This window comes from Anastrepha ludens, chromosome 6 (assembly GCF_028408465.1).
Source record: "Anastrepha ludens isolate Willacy chromosome 6, idAnaLude1.1, whole genome shotgun sequence".
Lineage (NCBI taxonomy): Eukaryota > Metazoa > Arthropoda > Insecta > Diptera > Tephritidae > Anastrepha > Anastrepha ludens.
This window is the reverse complement of record NC_071502.1, coordinates 23892277-23910290: the sequence shown is the minus strand read 5'-3', so window position 1 is coordinate 23910290 and position 18014 is coordinate 23892277. Positions and strand designations below refer to the sequence as shown.

Genomic DNA, 18014 nt, shown 5'->3' with positions numbered 1-18014 from the left:
GTCGCTGTTGTTGCTGCAGTTGCAACTGCTGCTGTCGTTTCTGGGCTTCCCTCTCCCAGTCGATGCGGTTAAGCCTCGTCACAACTGTAGCCGCAACGTTTTTGCGGCGTCCTATTTAGTGATGGTCGAGCGCATATCCCGGACAAATCTTTTGTGGGATGGCGGGTGTTCAAATGCCTTCGCCAGCATTGTCGTTCTTCACTGAAACGTTTGCAGTGAAAGGCCACATGTTCTGCGCTCTCGACTGTATTCGAGCAACGCGGGCAAACAGGCCTGTCGGCCAGCTGGAAACGGTGTAGATATTCAAGGAAGCAGCCGCGTCCGGTGAGTGAGGGATAGATTCGTCTTGGGGAACATTTATTGTACGAAAGTTCCCTTCTATATTTTGTGCCCAATAATGAAAACTACTTTATTACGAGAAAAACCTTGGCAAGTGTCACATTTAGCAATGAGTTGATGCAAAAATTGGGTTAATACTCGTAGTTGTAAGGGTTAAGAGAAGCGATGAAAGTAAAGCGACATCAGCAGCTTGTCAAGAAAATACTCGAAATATCCACCAGTTTCGATGGCGTCAACTAGGGGCAGTTTCCGACACTTAATAGTTATTGAACAAGTGAAAACAATTACGAAACGTGTGCGTTTTTTGTATTAAAAACCACCAATAATTTATTTATTTTTATCTGTATAATTATAGCTTTTAATTAATTTCACAATTTCATTGTCAATTGGCGATCAGGCCATAAGTGTAGGTATTTGAAAGGTTTGTGTAAATTGCAATTGAGCGAAAAAGTGCCATAAATAAATTCATTTGCAAAAACCACATCGGAACATGTGATCTGTCGGTAGATTTTCTTGTGAACTTTGTCATTGAATTTGTTTGCAATGGCTTTGCTTTAGTGCTGAATATTTTATTTTTATGTATGTAATTTTTTAAGTGCTGCACTACAGCACTGCGAATATTATTATATAGATTACATTTAATAATCATTCCAAGCCGTGTGGAGGGGGATTCAGTTAAATGCATTCAAATTTATGCTCAATTCATCTACAATTCAAATAGTAAGCAAATTATACATATATATATTAATATTAATTTTTTCATGGCTGCTATTTCGACGCCTTCCAATAGATTTTTTTGCTTATGCCATTTAAGAAAAAAATATATTCAATTAGGCTCTTCAATTATTTGCTTCTAGCCGTAAACGTGCCAATCTTAAAAATTAGGGGTGTCCTCATTAAATTTCAAATTTAAAATCGTTTAACGATGAGTGACCAAAGGGGTGTGAAATTATATGGTACATTAGTTCGGCGAAAGAGAAATACATAATTTTCTCGGTGATCGATATCTCGCAAAGTACCAATCAAACAATTTAAGGTTTATGCTCATTGTCAGGGTGACATTTAATACTAAAAAATCGTTTGCGGGCGGTTTTTTGTTTGTTCCATTCAGTAGTGAGTTACAGGGTGTAAACAACGGAAGTCAACAAAGAGAAAATTCTGATTTTTCTTTGATAAAGATGATAATTCGGGGGGGTTTGTATGATACAGACAAAAACGCAAGCCAGCCCAGGCCGCTGAAATTGTGAATGGCGCCGATACTGTAACAGCTAATTGCGTGCAATTTTGGTTTGATTGATTCCTTTCAATTATTGTCGAAAATGTCGACAAAATTACAGAAATAATCGAAGTTGACTGGCATTTTAGTAGTCATAGCATCGCCCAGGAGCTATAGATGGAAAGGCGCTGTGCATCAGTGATAAAGCAAAACGGATTCTCAACAAAATATTAATGCATACTTTTCCCTTTCGCCTGCATTTTTTATGATTTCACTATTATTTTGCTTCTTGCTCAAGTATTTCTCTCATTTTTTCGCGTTGTATTAACAATTTTTTTTATATAAAGTGAAAAAATTTATGTTTTTCTTAGACAAAAAGGCTTATACTGATTGAAAATATATATAATAAAAAAACATTTTCATAGTCCTAACTCGAACAAAAAAAAAAAAGATAAATAAAAATAAATATAATTATAAATAAAAAATAAATAAATAACATTTCAAAAAACGAAAAACATTTTCATAGTCGAATTTGTCAACTATAAAAAAATTCAAAAAAAAAATTTAATAAAAAATAAGAAGTAAAAATAAATAAATAAAGGTAAAAAAAAAATAAAAAATAGTGAATAAAAAAAAAACAATAAAAGTGGAAAGAAATAATACAAAATGATAAATAAAAAATAAAAGTAAAAAATAATTGAAAATTAAAAATAAATAAATAAGCATAAGAAAAAATAATAATAACAAATAAATAAAAATACAAAAATGATAAATAAAAAAAAAAATTCAATAATGAATAAAAAATAAATGAACAAGAATAAAAAATAATAAATAAAGATAAATAATCTTGTCATATAGTCCGAAACTTTATACAGTAAACGTTTTTCTTGTTTGTAAAATTGTTAACTATTTTATATAATTTTATAGACATTAATTTAATTGTAATCTTTGTACCTGTTATATATTTTTGGCTTGCAGCAAAGCTGTCGCCAATTAATGTAAATCACTCCTTTCTTGGGATGCAATAACAAAAAAAAAAAAAAAAATAAATAAATAAAAGTAAAAAAAAAAATTTATAAAAAATAATAAGTAAAAATAAATAAATAAAGGTAAAAAAATAAAACATAATGAATAAAAAAAGTAAAAAAAATAAAAACAAATAAATAAAAGTAGAAAAAAATAATACAAAATGATAAATAAAAAATAATTACAAAAATTAAAAAAATAAATAAATAAAAATAAAAATATATAAATAAAAGTAAAAAATGATACATAAAAAAATAAGCAAATAAGGATAAAAAATAATAAATAAAAATAAATAAATAAAAATGAAAAAAATTAAGTAAAAAATAATAAGCAAAAATAAAAAATAAATAAAGGTAAAACAAAAAAAAAAAATTAATAAAAAAAGTAAAAAATAAAAACAAATAAATAAAAGTAGAAAAAATAATACAAAATGATAAATAAAAAATAATTAAAAAAATTGAAAAATAATTGAAAATACAAAATAATTAAAAAAAAAATAAGTAAAAGTAAAAAATGATAAATAAAAATAAACAAATAAGGATAAAAATAATAAATAAAAATAAATTAATAAAAGTAAAAAAAAATTAATAAAAAATGATAAGTAAAAATAAATAAATAAAGGTAGAAAAACACAATGAATAAAAATAAATAAATAAAGGTAAGCAAATAAAAGTAAGAAAAGTAAAAGTAAAAGCAAAAAACAACATACAAGTAAAAAATAATTATAAATAAATATATTAAGAATAAAGAGTAATGAGTAAAAATAAATAAATAAAAGAAAACAAAATAAAAAATAATCAATTAAAATAAATAAATTAAAGTTAAAAAAAAAATAATAGATAAAGTAATTAAGCAAAGTACATTATTCGGGACACCCCTAACAATAAATGTATGAATACTTTGTTTTCACTTAACTACTTTTCCCCCGGCATTTGGCAGTCCGTGTGATTGTCATTTAACAGTTCCACAAATGTTTTTGACACTTGCGCCTTACAATGGTTCAGTCGTCACAGCTGTTCTCTATTTCTCTCTCTCTCTCTGTGCCGCAGACGTCTCGAACACATGCAGCCTTGGTAACACTGCAATGCCTCTTACATGTGCACACACATACAAATGCATACGAATATAAATATTTATTTAAAGTTGCATGCTTCGCCAGCGCGCTATGCACGAGCTGGTTGCATGCTAAATTGGCAGCAATATTTATTTAATATAAAATAGTTAGTTATTTTTTTTTTTTTCAATTAATTTTTTTTGCTTTCATTGATTTTGTGCCAAAAATTTCATTGAACATTTCGATGCTGCACTTTATTGTATTTCTAAAAGTCCTTTCACTGGCACATTCTTTGAGAGTTTCATTTTCTAAAACAAAAAAAAAGAACAATTAAAGCTTCTTAAACGGTTAATAGGGAAGTGATCAGAGGTCTAACAGACTTGCCTCATAATTGATTTTATTTTTTTTATTAAAATTGAATAAATAGAAAACTGCTTGGCGTGTTTGCTAATAATTCATTATATTTCTGATCTTCTTCTATAAGAAGCCTCTACTGGTACTAAGGACCAATAGGTCTATGTGATGGCTTTCAGGCAGCCAGGTCAACCTATCTTAAAATGTTTTTCTTCTTCTTCTTAGCATCACAGCCCTTGGTGAAGCATTGCTTCATTCACAAACTTGCACCATCTGTCCCTATTTAAGGTTACCTCCCTCCACCGCCGCACGTTTAGCTTTTCAAGCTCAACTTTCACATCTTCTAGCCACTTCTTTCTGGGGCGTCCAACTTCGGCCTCCAACATGGCGTAATACAACTGCCTTTCGAGGTGTTATCTCCTTGAGCATTCTAAACACGTGCCTGAGCCATCTTATCCTATGAGATTTTATAAATTTTATTTTTTTAATTATAGTTTATCTATTTCGATATGTACCGTCTTGCAGTCTTACAGCAACTAAGTAATTGCGGATTTCACTCATAGATGGCTTCAATTGAATTTTTAGCTTGTAGACGTAGTACAAATGAAAAACACATTTTGTTATTTGATATCAGCTGTCAATCAGTGAAAAAAGTTTTTTGATCGGTTGCGTAGTTTTCGTTTGGCGTTCGTTGAAAAAGGGAAAATCAAAAGGAACATTTTCGTCATATTTTGCTTTTTTATTTCCGCAAAAGGGAAAACCGCATCACAAGCTCATAAAAAGTTATGCGCTGTTTATGGAGACGAAGCCTTAAAAGAACGACAGTGTTAAAATTGGTTTGCCAAATCTCGTTCTGGTGATTTTTCACTCAACGATGAAAAACGCTCTGGTCGTCCAGTTGAAGTTGATGACGCCCTAATCAAAGCCATAATCGGTCCGGATATTCATGTATCCCATACACGCATTAAAAATCACTTAAAACAGCTTGGCTATGCCTAAAAACTCGATGCATGGGTTCCTCACAAACTGAAAGAAACGCATTTATCGCAACGCATTTACAGCTGCGATTTGCTAAAGAAACCTAATGAAAATGATCCATTTTAAAAACGACTGATAACTAGCGATAAAAAAATGGGCTGTTTACAACAATATCAAGCGGAAAAGATCTTGGGGCAGGCCAGGTGAACCAACTCAAACCATATCAAAAGAAGGTTTCGTTATCAGTTTGGTGGGATTACAAAGGAATTGTCTAATTTGAACACTTACCACCCCACCGAACGATCAATTCTGATGTCTACATTGAACAACTAACGAAATTAGCAATGCAGTTGAAGAAAAGCGGCCCGACTTGACAAATCGAAAAAGTATTGTATTCCATCATGACAATGCAAGGCCACTTCATCACACATCTTTGGTCACTCGGCAAAAATTATTGGAGCTTGGTTGGGATGTTTTGCTACATCCACCATATAATCCTGACCTTGCACCATCTGATTACTTTTTGTTTCAATCTTTACAAAACTCCTTGAATGGTAATAATTTCAATAGTGATGATGATGTCAAATCGTACCTGATTCAGTTGTTTACTAATAAAAACCAGAAGTTTTATGAACGTGGGATTATGATGCTGCCTGAAAGATGGCAAACGGTCATTGATCAAAATGGACAATACATTACAGAATAAAGTTTTTTAGTTCCATAAAAAATTGTCTTTGATTTTCTAAAAAAAATCCGCAATTATTTAGTTGTCAACCCAATATTTTTCGCAACATTTTTCTTTCAATTACCATTAGCTGATTAATATCAGGAGTTTTTAGCGTCCATAGGTAAGCACGGGCTGATCTTTTTTGTATATCCTTAACTTTTGGTCGCGAGATAATTATTTAGACTTAAGTAGTTTCAATTAGAAAAGTGAGACTTATAAAACTCTATCATTTATTGTCAATGATGTATCCTTTTTGGCTGATATTTTGATACCCAGATAGGTAAATTCTTGTACGCTCTCGAATGCGTAGTATCCGATCAGCGGGTTGTCATGCTTTAAACCGGAGCTGGATCGGACCATAAACTTCGTTTTCTCTGTGTTAAATCTTAGCCCAGTATTTCGTATTGTTTTTTCTACATAGTTTTATAAACGCACTCTTTAATTCAAAATTTCAATTAAATGTGATGCTGAATGTTATGTATGACCGATTGTATTTAATGGAGTTAAAAAAAAAACAAAAACGAAAAATATTCAAAACTGCTCGAAATGTCACGGTTGTATGAGTAAATTGGAAGAAATTGATAGTTTTAAGCCAATTCGCAGCGTACTTTAAAAATATATGAGGAACCCGGCAAAGTCCACGTCACTAATTAAGATTTCATTTTGAAATTAAGGCCTTTCATCGTTTTTAATTCAAGGCATTTTCAGAGGTAAATAATTTCATAGAGCTTTAAGTTATTCCACGTTCTTTAGCTTTCGCTTTTTCCGAGTGCTACTGTGCGTACATACATACACATGTACATAGTATATGTGGGTTAGCGTGCATCACTCTCCATAAAAAAAAAAATAAAAAAAATTGTGCCATTTATTATATCTTAAGATTTGAGCCTAAATATTTCGGGAAAATATTTGGACTTTGATGTATGAGTAAAAACTGCTTGCATATTTTTTTAATTAAACCATTTTATTAGTATTTAATATGCGCTTTACATCTATTTCGTAAGATAAAATACATTTTTTTTTATTTTAATTAATATTTTTTATTTAATAATTTTTGTATGTGTATGCGAGAATACGCCACAGAAAGGATTTTTTGAAAATCGCATTTTTTCACATTTTTCTGGGCACCGAAGTGTACCCTCCTCCGTGTACGATTTTTGAAATTTTTTTTCATTCCATTTTTATAACCTTTTAAAGTTCAAAAAATGAGCAAAAAAAAATTTTTTTTGCAAATTGTTGCATAACTTTTGAAAAAAATTTAAAAAAAAAAATCTGTCACGGGAAAACTTAACCAGGGCAACTCTGAAGACAACGCATATCTAATTTTTGCTTTCTGATTACCCAGGTGGAAAAACCGTGACCAAAATGGAGACCTGTTTCGTTTGGAGGTGGACGTCTTCAGCGCCATTTCAAGGTCGCCGGTGTTAATTTTTTTCAAAGTCAAAACCATTTTTTAAAAGCCAAGACATGTACCTTTAAAATAAAAAAAAAAATTTTTAAAATATTCACAGGATTTGTCACAATCAATCCCCAAAAAAACCCTTCATTTCAGGGCCTCGAGACCAGAAGACCCCCTTAAAAGGCTTACATGGTAATAAATTAGTAGGCAAACTGAAGCTGGTGCAGCGCTAGCAGCAGCGGCCTTCGACTATAAACTAAAATAAACCATGCAAAGCAGTGCATTAGAAAGTGATTAAAGCCTTATGATATTTAAAACAAAAAAAAACTGAAAAAGCAAAATTCATCATACGCCCCCGCCCCCTCGTCGCTCTACATGGGATGCCCCATCTGCCCTTTAACTATTTTATTATTCCGAATTTCCATTGAATTTTCTTATGCGATGCTCTAAAGTTTTCCCTCTGCCATTGAGCAATGAATTTTTATTATTAATTAATTCAATCTGCATATGCACCTTCGTACAAACATACATATATACATACATACATACATGGATATATACATGCACACTGCTGAAGCGTTCATAAAATTTTCAATTTACGCCATAAATTGGGTCTTCAACTATTGTTGTTCCATTTGGTTTTATTGAAAGTCACGTTGCGTTTGGACAGGTTGTGTAGGTGTTAGATTCCATACAGGGTGATTAGTGAATTTGACCCCAGACAGAAGCGTTAATAGATCTTAAAATAATTTTATTTTTGAAAGTTGGAAACTGTGAATAATAACAACAAAAAAGTGAAGTTGTATAAAATTTGTCCGCAACAATTAAAAAATAATGAAATAAATTAAATGGCGCATTTGTTAGGTGTTTGGCCCAGCTCCTCCTCCTAATTGTGGTGTGGGTCTTGATGTTGTTCCAAAAATGGAGGGATCTACAGTTTCAAGCCGATCCCGAACGACAGATTGCTTTTCATGAGCAGCTTTTTCATGGCAGAATTACACTCGGATTATTGCCATTGCCTGTCGAGGGGCGACCGCTATTAGAAAAAACTTTTATACAATGTCATTTTGCGCGACAACTACCGGCAGAATTTTTGGGATTTAGTCAATTTTGAGAGTTTTTATAGAGTTTTTTAAGGTGAAATAACTTCGATTCTTTTTATAATTTCTATAAATATTGTTTTTGTTTTTTAATTTTAAGATAATATACATATGTACATATGTTTGAAAAAAAAAATAAAAAAAGCTATATACATAATATTTATAGAAAATGCTTTTTTTGTAATTTTACAAAGTACCAACCATAGCACGTATTATAATTTTTTTATAACTTTTGCTTCGTTTTTGAAAAAAATTATATCTACATAAAAAAACATTTTTTTAACAAAATTTTTTAAATGTTGTAAACATTTTTGAAAAAAATTATATATATAATGTTTCTTTTTGTTGAAGAAAAGTTGCGTTTTTTTTTGGAATTTCAAAAAGTGCCCACCCTAGCACGTGTTAAATTTTTTTTTTATTGTTTTATGATTTTTTGTTTTGTTTTTTTGGAAAAAATTATATCTACATAAAAAAAATATTTTTTTAACAAAACTAATTAAATATTGTAAATACTTGTGAAAAGATATGTTGAAGATATTTATAGAAGTTGCGTTTTTTTTTGAAATTTTAAAAAGTGCTCACCCTAACACGTATTATAATTTTTTTTAATTTTTATTAATTTTTTTTTGTTTTGAAAAAAAAAAATGTATCTATCTACTTAAAAAAATGTCTTTTTAACAAAATTTATTAAATGTTGTGAACATTTTTGAAAAAAAAATATATTTATAATTTTAAAAAGTGTCCACCCTAGCACGTATTAAAATTTTTTTTTTTTTTTTTTAAATTTGTTTTTTTTATTTTTTTATAATTTAAAAAAAAAATTTTTTTTTTTTATTTTTTTATAATTTTTTTTTTTTTTGTTTTTGGGAAAAATTATATCTACATAAAAAAAATATTTTTTTTACAAAACTAATTAAATATCGTAAATATTTCGGAAAAAAATTGTGTATATAATTTTTTTTTTTGTTGAAGATATTTATAGAAGTTCCGGTTTTGTTTTGGAATTTTAAAAAGTGCCCACCATAGCACGAATTATAGTTTTTTTTTTTAATTTTTTTATAATTATTTATCTTTTTTGTTTTTGAAATAAATTATATCTACTTTTTTTTAATTTAAAATCTTATTACTAAAAAAAAAATATATCCACTTTGGCTTTAATTTATAATTTTATTGTTTCCAATAAATTATTGATTTTTGTTAAAGATATTAGGGAAATGTTTTTTTTTTTTTTGTAATTTTAAAAAGGTGCCCACCCTCCCACGCTTCCGCAGTATTTGCCACTGATTCGCTGTACGTATTTGAATATAACTCGAAAAGTAATGGAGCTTCCATTATCAAACTTTCGAGGATTTCTGAGAAAAAAAATAGGCAGAAAGGCAGATAAGAAAAACCAAAAAATTTAGGTAGCCATTTATTTCCCAAGCCACTATCAAGATCCACTTTTTAAAATCTTTATTGTAGACCAGTAGCTTAATGCGACCTCTAAACTGGATTGAACCTGAGACTAACTTTTAACTCGAATTTATTTCACTTTTACTTTAATAATCCCTTGATTTTCCTAAACCTCTTCAAACCTCAATGAAACCTCTGTCCGAGTTCCTTCGCCTATTTGTGGGGTGCGTCTTGATTTTGTTCCACAAATGGAGTGAAACACAGTTTTAAGTCGACTCCGAACGGCAGATATTTTTATGAGGAGCTTTTTCATGGCAGAAACACACTCGGAGGTTTACCATTGCCAGCCGTGAGGCAGCCACCATTAGAAAAAACTTTTTCTTCATTTTGATGTTTCACCGAAATTCGAACCTACGTTCTCTTTTAATTCCGAATGGCAGTCTCACACCAACCCGTTCGACCATGATGGCCGCCTTAATTTGATAAACCAACGCAAAAATTAGCAGCGATTAAGCTTATCCAACTGAATCGCAATGCAAAACCAGGCTGACTGTATCTTCGAAACCCAAATATTTATTATCAAAGTGATATTGTACCCCTTTTTTGAAAATTGTAATATCAAGTTTTAGCAGACACCAACGAAAGTTCCTCTCTATAACAGGGCACACAATGGCGTTCACTGTTTGCGCAATATTCATTCTCGTATAACTCTTCGCAAGTAATGCATCGCATACACCCTGTACTTACATCCATATAGGTATATGAAACACGTACACATACAATAGAAAAAATTAATCAAAAGCAAACAAGACAAATTCCAAATTTGCTTAGCAGATAATTCGCAGCGATCGGTGTCCTCAATTATTTTGTTAGAAATATTATGAATTGCGCGTGAATAATTACGTACGATTTACGCTTAATTTTTGTTTTGTTATATACATACATACATATGTAAGTATGTGTGTTTTGCTTTTTGCGTGATAGATAATACATATAACCTGCCGTTAAGCTCCCTACGGGAAATGCACTACTTCAAAGTTAATGAATCAAGTAATAATCTGCGGATGATTACTGCTTTCACCTTCGATTGATTTGTAATTATAGGTGTGCACTTTGTTCACATAACGGCTATCTGTAGCAGCACTACATATTCTAAGATACATACAAATGTACTTATATAGAAACACACGTATGTACATCAGAATGATTAGAGAAATCGCTGTAGTGATTACCGTCCATCCAGCCACTCGATACCACGTCATTAGAGGCTATCGAAACTTTATTTATGGAAAATGGCGTGATAACTTTGTCCACCTTCTGTGGGTCCCATAACTATAGCATGGGTACAATTTTTTTTAATTTTTTTATCTTAGTTTTAAAAATACCTAAAATTAAGGCATCTATACCAGAATACTTCCTTAACCGCAAAATAAATTTGTCCTTTACAAAATGCATTCAAACAGTTTGAGATGATTGATAGTTGGGCAATCGGCCTATAATTACGAACATCATTTTTTCTTCCACTTTCAAAGTGTAAGGTGTAATGATTGTAAATTTCCAATCATTTAAGAAAGTGCCCGTAGATAAAGATTTATTAAAAATAATCTCTAGAGGAATTGCTAACGCTGGACAATTCTTAAGCAAAATGGCTGAAAGACCATCAGCATCTGTTTGGTTTGAGAGAAAGCATCCGCTTGTAAATATCATGAGATGTGCAGATTGTCAAAATTTAGAGATGAGGATATCTCGAATGAAAAGTCAGGGCATACCTCAGCAACTGAAACATACTTAGACATATAAAAGTCTGCAAATAAGCTAGCTACTTCAGCAGGTGTACTTGCTAATTTATTATATTATCCAACATTATCGAAGCTGGTATACTCGAACTCGACTTTTTAAATTTTATAAAATTCCAAAATGACTACGGATTAGCTTTGATGCTCCGGTCAGTATTAAGTACAGATCATCTAAGGACTTAAATTTCATTTGAAAATGCTTGTACCTATTTTGCAAAAAAAAAAAAACTGATTACTTGTTGCTTTAAATTTCTTAAGGAATTTATTTTTAAGATTTCGCTGAGGTAATGTATTAACATATATCCATATTTATTAAATTATTCAAATGGAAAGCCTTAAATATCTCCATATAAAATAAAAACACACCTACACCACTTTTAAAGAAAACGGCTCATATTGTGTGCATGCGCCATTTTATCACTAAGGAATATCGCCTCTGGGTAGAAAGCGATTAGTTTCTGAATTACTTGAGACCATCTATATACAAGTATTTGTATAGTTAGTGCCAACTTTTTGGAAAAGAAAAACTAATGAAATAGGAAGCCTGGTCTTGCTGAACGTGCGGGGGTTGTTTGCAGTTGGTATTATCATCTGTGATTTTTTCGCATTTGTAGCTTTTTCACACAACCATCAAATTTTATCAGCATGTGCTTGTGCGTATGTAAAAGTAAATATTATAATCGTATACTTGAATGTATTTGTAATTAAGGAAGATTGGCAATTAAATATTTATTATGACTACTACGCAAATGTTCATACCTACATACATACGTACATTATGAATAAAAGTATACTTATACGGGGTCCCGAATCTCGGTACCATAGCTCGAGGATCCAAAGGTGAACCCAGAGAAAACTATACTAACAAATGCCACTGGAGTGTCATATACAGTTACTTTCTCTCTTAAGCGGACACCTAAAGAACTGAAAAATGTGTCCGCTTATGAGAAAAGTGTAAAAATTGTTTATGTTCTGGGAGGGTTGTCTGCTCAAGATAAAAAAAATTTTAAAACTTCTTAAGGGTTTGTGATTTGTACTGAAAAAAGTGTCCGTTTGTGGGAGGTGTCCGTTAGAAGAGAATACACTGTACATATAATATGAAATGTACAAGTTGTAAGCGTTTGAGTGATGAGTTAACATCAACTAAAAACAAGCTTTTTTTTTAAGTTTGCATGGGTATTTTATGTTATAATAATCAAAAGTCTAAAATGACTTACATCCACTGCACATTTTATGCTAGAAGATTTTCAATTTCGCGGTACTAAAAGGGAAAAAGTTAATATAAAACTCACTTTATAATTAGCATCTACCAGGCAGAAGTCTTAGCCATAAAGGAGGTTGGGTAAGAAAGTGTTAGGTTAGAAGTTTTAGGTTAGAAAAAGTTTTTCGAGACCAGTAGACTCCGGAAAGTTTTATCAACGAGCCCCAACAACCTTAGCTACCTTATTAAAGAGAATGGCAATTGGACAACTAGCAGTGAAGAAACAATAGAATTACTAATACAGACACACTTTCCTGGTTGTCTCTGCAACGAAAAAAGCAGAACTCAACCTATAGTTCAAACCGGGAATCACCCAACAGATTTCACAACGGAGGATAACATAAAATTTGCTATTGGTAGCTTCAAACCTTACAAATCGCCGAGGCCAGATGGAATCATCCCCGCTGATCCCCAACACACAAGAGATAGGATCGCACCTATACCCGCCTTAATTTTCTAGGCGGCGATACGACTTAATTATCCCAAAAAAATGGGCAGAAGTAAAAGTGGTATTCATTCCCAAAAGGTGTAAAACCACACACATGAAACCGAAGGACTTCAGGCCGATTAGCTTATCATTGTTTCTGTTAAAAGTCTTAGAACGGCTGCTAGATATGCATATCAAAGGAAAAATTAGCAACAAGCTATCACCGTCCCAAGATGCATACAGGAAAGGCAAATCAATAGAAACAGTGTTCCACGCGCTAGTTGACACGGTTGACAAATCACTTCACTGTCTTTCTAGACATCTAGGGTGCCTTCAAAAATATATATCCGGAAGCAATTACAACTTCGCTAACTGAAATGGCAGTAAAAAGTGCGCTAGTCTCGTTTATAGAACGAATGGGCGAACTGGACGAACGACAAGCGCAAATTTGGGTGACACATCCACTAAGAAATTTCCGATCAAGGGTACACCCCAAGGTGGGGTAATTTCTCCACTTCTGCGGAAATTAACTGTCAATAATCTTCTTCAAAAACTTGAAAAAAAATGGGAGGGAAAATAATCTTATATGCCGATGATATTGTAATAGCACTCTCGGGGAAACACCTTCCAACATTATGTGATCTTCAACAAAGGTCTCTCAACAGGCGAAATATCTATGAATTGTACTGGATAGGAAGCTAAATTGGGGACTCACAGCCGCAGATAGGGGCTTGGAATCCAGAATGATATTCTGGCTGTACACAGCGCGCGATGTCAAAAGCATTATATGCAACATTAAACTTCCTGCCGGTAGATCTGCAGGCAAAATATATCGCGCGTAGTGCGGCAATAAGGCTAAAAGAAAGTGGTCAAATACGAAATACGGTCACGGTAAAATCATCCTGGCTGGCACTTTGGAGCTTCCCGGATTAGAGGACTATGCACTCCTGCCTACACTTGCATTCACAATCCTCCTACCCTCAAGGGAAGTGTGGGAACAGGACGATAGACAGGGCGAGTCTATCCATGTATACACAGATGGATAGAAAGCTCGAGGGCAGGGTGGGCGGAGATGTATACCCCGAACATCATGGGGTTTCCTTCAGTTTTCGTCTCCCCGACTACTGTAGTGTCTTTCAGGCTGAACTGATGGCAATAATGAAAGCCGCAACACTGCTAAAATGTGATGCGATATCTGGAAATGACATCTAAATTTTCACTAAGAGCCAGGCGGCGATAAAATCCCTCACAAAACAGACGACAACCTCCAAGGTAGCCATGAAATACAACCAGACTAATATTGGCCGCAAATAGATCAGAAAAAAGTCAGGAGAATTGCTCAACCTCTCAAGAGAAAACATCTCGAAGGGGGTGGCTTGTGTCAGCCGTAATTGGCTGTTGGTAGGTAATTTTCTAGGTTAGGAATAAATACTGCAGAAGTTGTAGAGACGAGAAAGAGGAAGAAACAACGGAACACTTCCTCTGTAATTGTCCAGCCTTAGCTAGGAGTAGAGCAAATTTGTTAGGAAAATACTCTTTTGACTCTCTTACGGAACTATGCGGGGTTGGGATAAAACCTGTCCTATGCTTCATAGGGGCGTCTAAATGATTCCAATGATGAATAAACACTGATGTTCCCGTGTTACACAGTGATACCTCAACGTATCTACATGGTCTAAGTGAGTTCGCGAATCTAAACCGACTGCCACAAGAACCTAACCTAACCTAACCTAATAATGTGACTCGTAATTTCAGGAAACCGAAATTATCATACCAAATTCAAAGTGAAAATAAAAAAGTGTAATAGTAAAAGTGAATTTTTGTATACAAAGTAATAATGTGTCTCGCAATTTCGGGATCCCGAAATTATTATATCGAATTGCAAGTGAAAATAAAAAAGTTTAATAGTAAAAGTAAATTTTTTCATACACAATAAAAATGTGCCTCGGAATTTCGGAATCCCGGAATTACCACATCAAATTCCAAGTGATACGGGATCAATTGCTTTAACTTCTACATACGTACTCGTGCATAGTCATAGTGGATATTTTTATGCTCTGTTGTCGTTTCTCGCTGATAGCAAAGTGATTGAACGAAAGTGTTTTGCTTTGTTTTGGTGACCGCCTTTGCTTTGCCCTATACATATGTATGTGTAAATGTTGGTGTTTAGGGTGGCGTGATCGGCCACCACCAGCCGCCACATATTGAACAACACAAATTAAACAATTAAATTCAGCAAAAAATTTGTGTGTGTGATTTTATTCCTAAAATGAAAAGTATACATACATTATGAAACCTGGTTCTTCGTTTTCTCCCATTTACGGTATTATTCGTTTTTTTTTTGTTTGTATTGTATATTTTGATATATTTTGATGCAGCGAAAAATTGCGTCATTAGAATGGAATTTGTTTATTGTTAAATAAAAATAATTTTATAAGGGGCAGCAAACCCAGCAGGTGGAGGCTTTCATAATTTTAGAATTATTGTCCTCTTAGTCCGAGTGACAACATTTTTTATGGGTTTATTTCTAAAGATTTCTAAAGCGGCTCAAACTGTAGAGAAGGCTAAATTATTTTTATGAGACGCTTTTTGATGATAGAACTGCATTTGAAAGTTTGCTATTGCCTCCAGTGGAGAGCGGCCGCTATTAGAATTAAACTTTTTCTATCATTTGGTCGTTTATATCTCTGTTTATTTACCGGGTCTCTAAAGTACGCAGATAAAATATATCCTCGATTGGTTGCAGAGAATTAAACTTTCTATTAGTGAACGAGTTTTCACTTAGTAAATATAATTGCCGCTTGTATCCTTTGCTTGAGCATTTGGCGGAGCTCCTCCTCCGGTTTGCGGTGTGCGTCTTGATGTTTTTCTATTTTACAGTTTTATGCCGCCTCCAAACGGCAGATGGTTTTTTTTTATGAGGAGATTTTTCATGACAGAAATACACTCGGAGGTTTGCCATTGACTGCCGACAGGTGGCCGCTATTAGAAAAACTTTTTCTATTATTTGTTGTTCACGCACGGACATTCGAACCTATGGACTTCCGACTGGTAGTCACGCACCAACCCATTCGGCTTCTGTGTTTATTACATATGCATCGACATATATTTTTTATCATATTTTTATTTGGTGTTAAAATTAGAACTCAAAAGAAAAAAATAATCAAAATTTGTCAACCCAAAGGTCTAAAAGAGCTTTCACAACGACGTTTACGCCTTCGTGAGTTAAATTAATCACATCAGGGTTTCACAGGGCTCTTTTTGCTACTTCTTGAAGTATCTTGCGCAACTTGGGCACAAAGTTTTAGTCCTTTTCTTTGATATTATCCTCGCCTCCAAAATGCACTTTAAAGTATACCTACCAGTTTGATTCAATGATGGAAGACGGGATCGTCTTCTGGATATTGCAGATCATTGGTGTTTGAATAGTGAATCAAACCTGTTTGTTCCTTCGTAAATTTTTTTTTTTTGTTCACTCTTCTCGGGAGCATAGGGCCCCGACAATACATTTGTCTTGCGTTGGTTTCGTTAATCTGTTTTTGATTTCTGACAGGGTAGGTGATTAGCCTGCCGCTACCAGTCCTAAGTAGTGGGAATGCCCAGCTGTCGTTACTTAGGAACAACGCCTTCTTCTTGCTTGGAGCGCCACCTGTGTTTCAGATTTTTATGCCAAAAGGATCGCACTAATGGTTGAGGACTTCGCTAAAGTGGATGTATCTACGCTATTATCGCGGTTGCCCGCTTCCTCTGGCTGGCGCCACTGAGCAATGTGTAACTGTGACTTGTTCTTTGTTTTTTTTTTTTGCTTGTTTTAGTAGCCTCAATGCAAATAATGCGCTGACTGTTGTGCAGGGGCGAGGATAAAAAGGATAACTTTGGGTTTCAGGAATGAAATTTTTTTTTGTTTTTAGAAACAGGAAAAATAGGTACATTAGGAAAACTGCAAGGACCGTGCTTTACGTGGGATTCAAACCCACAACCTCTGGTATGGCAAGCTAGTGCACTTACGCTAGACTACTAAACTCCTTAGTTCCACACAAGTATCCCCTCTAGAACTAGTATTTCTGAAATAATTTCTTTAATCTCGATTCTCTGCTTTACATGCACACCTGTCTTCTCAGAACCTCTGAAGGAATATCCGATTAAAAAATAACAAGCTTACTATTGTCCGCATTTTTATGTCTGCCACTGTGCTTATATGTATGAGTACTTAAGTACTATGTTGTTCGTACTCTACCCATATCGTAGTGCCTACAAAGTAAGCAATGTGGTAATAAACTTTCGCGTCTTATCTCACGAAATTTGTTGATTATGCACTAAAACTATTGTTTTTTTGTAACTTCGAGATCACAAATATTCTTACAAACGTCACACACAATAAAAAAAATCTGTATTGTAAACAATGAAGTGGGCCTGAGTTAAAAATTATAGAGTATTTACTGACGTCTCTGAAACCGGCTGAGTCAGAATGTGGATGTTAATGTCGTAGGTAATAGTGATAAACTTCTTATCTTTCTTTCGTCTTCGAACTTCCAGACAACAGTTTACGTAATTCTTGAAAACAAAGGTAGAGAAGTAGGAGTTCCCTTTCCTGCAAAGGTATTAATAAAACTTATTCGCACATTTCTTTGGAAAACTGCCTACGGTTCTTGACGATAAAGTTGGCTTTGGTGTCTACTCTAAAAAGCCAAAAGTAAGCATTTTGGCGCGTCTTCCTAATCGTTGTAGCGTATTTGAGGCTGAAATTCCAGCCATTGATAAAGTAGCTTTCTTAGTTAGGCAAAAATGTGACTACTTTTAGAGAAGTCTACATTCGGTCCTATACCCAAGCGATGATTGAATCCCTTCATGGGGTTGTCACTAATTCCATCATTGCTCGCAAATGCCGGGCGTCTCTTAACGAGATGGCGGAGTATTGCCGAATTCATTCAATGTGGAAGCCAGG

The 18014-nt window shown here is 33.3% G+C and overlaps 1 protein-coding gene across 1 annotated transcript in view; it reads left to right on the top strand.

The window, feature by feature from the left end:
* Positions 1–18014, top strand: part of LOC128868404 (lysophospholipid acyltransferase 6) — a 92485-nt gene that overhangs the window by 51782 nt on the left and 22689 nt on the right. The window lies entirely within an intron of this gene.